Genomic DNA, 6000 nt, shown 5'->3' on the forward strand with positions numbered 1-6000 from the left:
CTTTGGAGCCCCCCTTTATGAACTGGAACATTGCTATAAGGTCTCCCCTAAGACTTCTCTTCTCAAGGCTGAACAGACCCAGTTTCCACAGGTGCTCCAGTCCTCTCATCATCCTTGTGGCCCTTCTCTGACCCTCCAGCCTGTTCTCATCCTTTATGTAGAGTGGGAACCAGAACTGGGTGCGGTACTCCAGGTGCAGTCTGAGGAGTGCCAAGCAGAGCAGGATGATGACTTTTTTATCTCTGCTGGTGATGACTGGTTTATCTCCCTTGTTGATGCAGCCCAGCCTCCTGTTGGCTTTCTTTGCTGCTGCATCACACTGTTCACTCGTATTGAGCCTGCTGTCCACCAAGACTCCCAGATCCCTTTCCCCAAGGCTGCTTTCTAGCCAAGTGGATCCCAATCTGATCTGCACTCCTGGGTTATGTGTTCCTAGGTGCAAGACTTTACACTTCTCCATACTGAGAGTCTGTGCTAGCCCACTCCTCCCGTCTATCTAGGTCATCCTGGAGGGTGGCTCTCCCTTCCAGGGTGTCAATTTCTCCACTCATCTTGGTGTCATCAGTGAACTTCATTAGGGTACTCTTGATCCAAACAACCAGGTTGCTTATGAAGATGTTGAACTGCATCAGGCCCAGTATCAATCCCTGAGGGACTTACTTGTGACTGATTGCCACTTTGAGGAGAAACTATTTACTAGCACCCTCTGTATAAGTCAGACAGTTCCCTACCCAACACACAGACCATTTGTCAAGGACATAATGAATCCGTTTCTCCAGGAGGAGGCTGTGGGGTACTGTATCAAAAGTCTTGGAAAAACCAGGAAGACAATGTCCGCCACTTGCCCTGCATCAAACAAACATATTACTTTATCATAGAAGGCAATTAGGTTTGTCAGGCACAATTTCCCACTGATAAATCCATGTTGGCTTTTCCCAATTGTGTTTCAATTGACTTGTGATAGTCCCCAGGAAAATTCACTCCATGACTTTCCCCGGGAACTGAAGTGAGGCTAATGGGTTTATAATTGCCTAGCACCTCCTTTGAGCCCTTCTTAAAAGATGGGGGTGACATTAGCATTCCTGCAGTCTTTGGGGACATCTCCCAGTCTCCACGATTTCTCAAAGATTATGGAGAGTGGCTTCGTGATGACCTCACCCAGGTCTCTCAATGCCCAAGGGTGGATGACATCTGGATCCCTTGATTTGTACAGGTCAAGCTCCTGTATTAGTTGATACACGCACTCTTTCTTCACTGATGAGTGTTGGTGTCTGCATCAGCCTGGGCTTTTGTTCCTATGGCCTGGGACCTAACAGCATAAAACAGAGATGAAGAAGGTGTTGAGAATCTATCATTTCAGCATTGTTGGTGACTTGTTCACTTTTCTTATTTAATAGCAGGACAATATCATTCCTTTGTTTCTGCTTGTTGTTGCTATATCTCAAGAACACTTTCTTGAAGTTTTTGACATCTCTGGCTGAGCTTTTGCTTTCATAACTTCTCTGCATACCCTGTAATGGTCTTGCAATTTTCAATGGGTAATGTTCCACTTTTCAACCTCCGGTACATTTCCCCTTTGGTTCTGAGCAGAGTCAGAAGATCGCAGTTAAGACACGGGATTTGCTTCCTTTGCCTACTTCCCTTGCCTTTAGAGGGGATGAACTGGTTTTGGTTAACTAGGAGTGTGGTCTTGAAAAACACTCACTAGCTCCTTTATGCTCCATGGAAGCTTCCCATGGGATTCCCTCCAACGGAGCCCTGAGCAAGCTTACGTTTGCTCTTCTAAAATCTAAACCCTTTATTTCTTGAATTAACCTATGCTCAGTACTATCCCAAACTTGATAATATTGTGGTCACTGCAGCCAAGTCTGTCACTAACTGAGATATTACAGAGCAGGTTTTCTTGGTTAGTGAGTAGTAAGTCCACCTCTGCCCCATTTCTGGTTGGCACATCCAGCATATTTGTGAGGAAGCAATCTTCTACACATTCCAGGAGCTTTAAAAGGTAGGAAATTAATTCCTTCCTCCTAAAACAAACAAACCCCCCCCCCCAAAAAAACTGAGACCAAGCAACAACAACCACCCAAAACACTAAACCAAAACCAATCAAAAAACCCCAAAACCAAAAAAACCCCAAAACAAACCACAGCCCAAACCCGAACGGTTGAGCCATATGCTTTGCCTCAGTTATGGAAGGAACTGAAGCTAGGAACAATCTCTGGTCTTCATTACCAAGCCAGCCTGCTCTTGTCCTCAGCGTTGCTTGTGCATTTTGGAATTTCATGTAGGCCCAAGTTTGCTCGAGGTCTGACAGCACTCCTGTCCACTCTGCCTGTCCTTAGTCACGGCAGTTCAAGCATTTAAGATGCTCAACTTAATATTAACTTTTTGAAGATGGCGTGAGGGTGCTTGATGAATGTGACATAGCAGCCTGCCCTTCCTCTCTTGCCTGCCCTCGGGGCGTGAGCCCCGCCGCACTTCTCCTTCGACTCTGCCGCGGGCAGGGACGTGCGGGAAAGTCGACGGCGGGCACCGCTCCGGAGGCTCGTCCAGAAGGGCCGGTTAGAGCTTGGAGGATGCCCGTCCCCGCCTGCACGCCCACCCGGCGCTGGGGAGGGGTGTTCCCGGGGCGGGGGAAGGGCGGGAAGGGGGCGGGTTATCGAGGGGAGGACCAGCAGTCGTCGGCTTAGACAGAGCCCACACCCGGCGCTGTCGCCACCGTCTCGGGGCTGGTCCTCAGCCTCCCGCCATGGGGCTGCAGCCCCGTCGCGCAGCGGAACCCTGCCCGCCGGCGGGGAGATGTGCTGCCCTTCCCGCAACACGCACCGCGGCTGCCTGGGCCCGCAGCGAGGAGCCGGAGGGAGCTCCCGGCCGCACCGCGTCCCTGCCTCCCATCCTGCCGGCCCCCGCCGCCGCTTCCCCCGTCGCCGCCCGGGTGCAGCCTAAGAAGCCGGCAACGGCCCCCAAGAAGGCAGCGCCTCGGCCCGCGGAGGAGAAGGCGGCGAGGACGGCGCGGGCGGCACCCCCGGAGCGGGCGGGCCCCCTCTCCAGCTCCTGGCCCTGCTCCTCCCTTCAGCGGCAGCCGCCGCGGAGGCCGCCGGCCGAGCGGGGGTGCGGCCGCAGCCCACCCCGCCGCAGCCGCGGGGGCGGCCGGGGGTGCCGGGGGCGGGCAGCCGCTCCTGCGAGAGCCTCGGTGGAGCGGCGGGGGAGACGGCGTTGCGGTTCTCGCTGAGCCTGCCCCCGGAGGCCGTGCGGGTGCTGCAGCGCCGCAGCATGGAGCGGCAGCGGGGGCAGTCCGCCTCCTCCCCCGGCAGCCGGGCCACCCCGGGACCGGCGCGTCGGGGCGCCCGGGCGGGTGGCGGTGACTTGCGCGCTCTGCTGAAGATTTCGCTGCTCAATGACAGGCATCGCTACGACGACGAGGAGTACGAGGAGGAGGCGGCGGCCGGGGCCGCGGTGGACGAGGGGCTGGTGCGGAAATGCACCGAGTGGCTGCGCGGCGTGGAAAGCGCGACCGGCCGGGACCGACCCGACAGGCTGGAAACGCTGCCGCACCTCGGCACTCTCTGAGCCCCGCCGCGGGCTTCGGGGAGCGGGACCCCGGGGGGCGGGAGGCGGTGCTGCCATCCGCTCTCCGTAGCTGTTGTGTTCTTTGTGGTGTCGTCCGCACCGCGCCGGAGGGGACCCGGCATGTGGCGGCAGGGGCGGGGCTCGGGGCCTGGAGCCGGTCCCCGGTGCGAGGGACAAAGGAGCGGCGACGGCCGCTGTGTGTTTGGCCTGGCCCGGTTGCTGGGAGGCAGAGGAGCCGCCTCTGGGCGTCTTTCCTCGCCCCTCCGTTTTTTTTAAGATTTCTGACTATTTTGTAAGGTGCGTAATGGTTTTGTATATTTGTATATAAAAGTTCATTTTTATTTATTTGAATAAATGACTAACTTTTGTGTTGCAGTAGCCTTTGGCGCCTTGGTAGCTTCGCGCTTGGCTGTTCCTCGACTGTCTCCCTGTCTGCGTTGTGTGTGTGTGTGCGTGTGTGTGTGTGTGTGTGTGTGTGTTTGCTGTCTAGATGGACTCAAGATAAGGATGGCGGGCGACAGCCGTACGGAGAGCGCGTGTAAAGCAAATACTTGCTTGTTTAGGATGGCTAGTGATGCAGTCACCGACACCGCGGCTTCAATCAAACCCCTGAGCTGCTGGAACCGGACTATGCCTTTTCAAAGCAGTGCAACGCCGGGGATTCAGCAAGAGGAGCGACCCTGTGGGGCGGCGGAAGGTGGGAGAACGGGCAAGCGGGTCCGAGCTCGTTCCTGCCGGGGCGGATCGCGGGCACCGTGCCCTGTAGGCAGGGAGCAGCCCCCCGGGGACAGCCCCAGACAATGGGAGAACGGGGGTGGGCAGAGGCTGCTCCGCTCCCTTTCGCCGGGGGCCGCGTCTGCGCCGGTGGAGAGAGGAGAGGCTGGGTCTGTGCGCGGAATGCGTGATTCCTACTCTTCCAGGCAGTGGTTCGGACATATGGACCTTCCCAGCTGCTCTCACCGTGCGAGGTGGAGGAAGGCTGGGGGCAGCCTTTGTCAGCGCCCCGCCGTGGGTCCCCGGCCTCTCACCCCGGAGACGGGCAGCAGCGTTCCCCTCCTGCGGGCTCTACCAGTGCCTGATGCTATCAGGGCTCCGTATGTTGGGAGAGAGGAGGAGGGGGCAGGAGAGGCTAAGTGTACAAAAATTACTGGTGGAAATGAAAAGCTAAGTCTCAACAGGCTTACAGTTGTTGCCTCGGCCACTTACTGCCTCTCCTGTTGTTATCCAGCTTGTCCGAACAGAACTAAAACCTAAATATTTACTATGGTATGGTAAACATTTTGCAAACGAATTGTTTGCACATACAACACAGTTTAGTGCCACCAACTGGGAATTGCACATTTCATGTAGATGTCAGTTGTTAACACCGAGTGATGTCTGTATTGACTATTGCATCAACAGAATGTAACAGGAGATAAAACCTTTCTATAGATAAGATGGGTAGCGTGATGCTGTGATACATTTTGTACAGTGTTTTGTGTTTTTCTAGGCTTGTTCAAGCAGCTTTTCCAATCTTTTCCCTCTGAAAATTCAGGAATAAAAGGAAAGATGCTTTGAGAAAATATTTATTTATTAAATACATCAATGCAGCCATTGAAAAAATAATGAGCCAGCGTAGTACAGGTGTGAAATAGCTATGCTCAAAGGCCAGAGAATGTATTTACAGTAATTCTGTTTCATTTAAGCGAATGTAGAGAGTCACTTGCAGTGCTAGCTATGAAACATGTCTTCCTATCATTTCAACTGAATCTGCATATAGTTCTACCATCTTTGTCAATGGTCAGTAACATTTTCAAGCATTTTCATTTATGCTGGATTGATGTCATGCACAGGTGCCTGAGTTTTGTTGTTGGTTTTTTTGTTTTGTTTTGTTTTTCTCCTAACAATGAGGAAACCAATATTAGTTGAGCTTTCCTCTGTGCATCTCTTTTGGCAGGTTTATAAAAGAGCATGTTGGACTCTTCCAAATCTCGTTCTTTAAAACAGCTCCATGCTTTCACATCGACTATTATCAGTATCTCAAATTGCAATGAAAAGTGATTTGCTCATTAGAAGCTGAAGTATCACAAAGCTTAATTGTGAAGCTGAAAGCTGCTTTGTTCAAGCCTGAAATGAGGCAGAAAATTCAATAAATTTGAATGCACAACAGCAACAAGTTCAGCATGACTGGTGGGGGAAGGGGAAGGCAGGAATGTTGGGGACTGCCAAGTTTCACAGAGAGGGAACCTGCTCAAAGTATGCTAGAAAAAAATTGAGAACTTGGGAAATGACCGGGTAGATTTTTTTTCGAATTAATTTGACCAAAGCTACCCAAAGATGAAGCTGGTAAGATCTTTTGCATTAGGTAATTCCCTGTACATGATAATTGGAAGTGGGCCTGAGGTGGGCTCATCCTGAGATCAGGATATGAAGTCCTGATAGCAGGCTGGA

Source organism: Calypte anna, chromosome 3 (genome assembly GCF_003957555.1).
Source record: "Calypte anna isolate BGI_N300 chromosome 3, bCalAnn1_v1.p, whole genome shotgun sequence".
Lineage (NCBI taxonomy): Eukaryota > Metazoa > Chordata > Aves > Apodiformes > Trochilidae > Calypte > Calypte anna.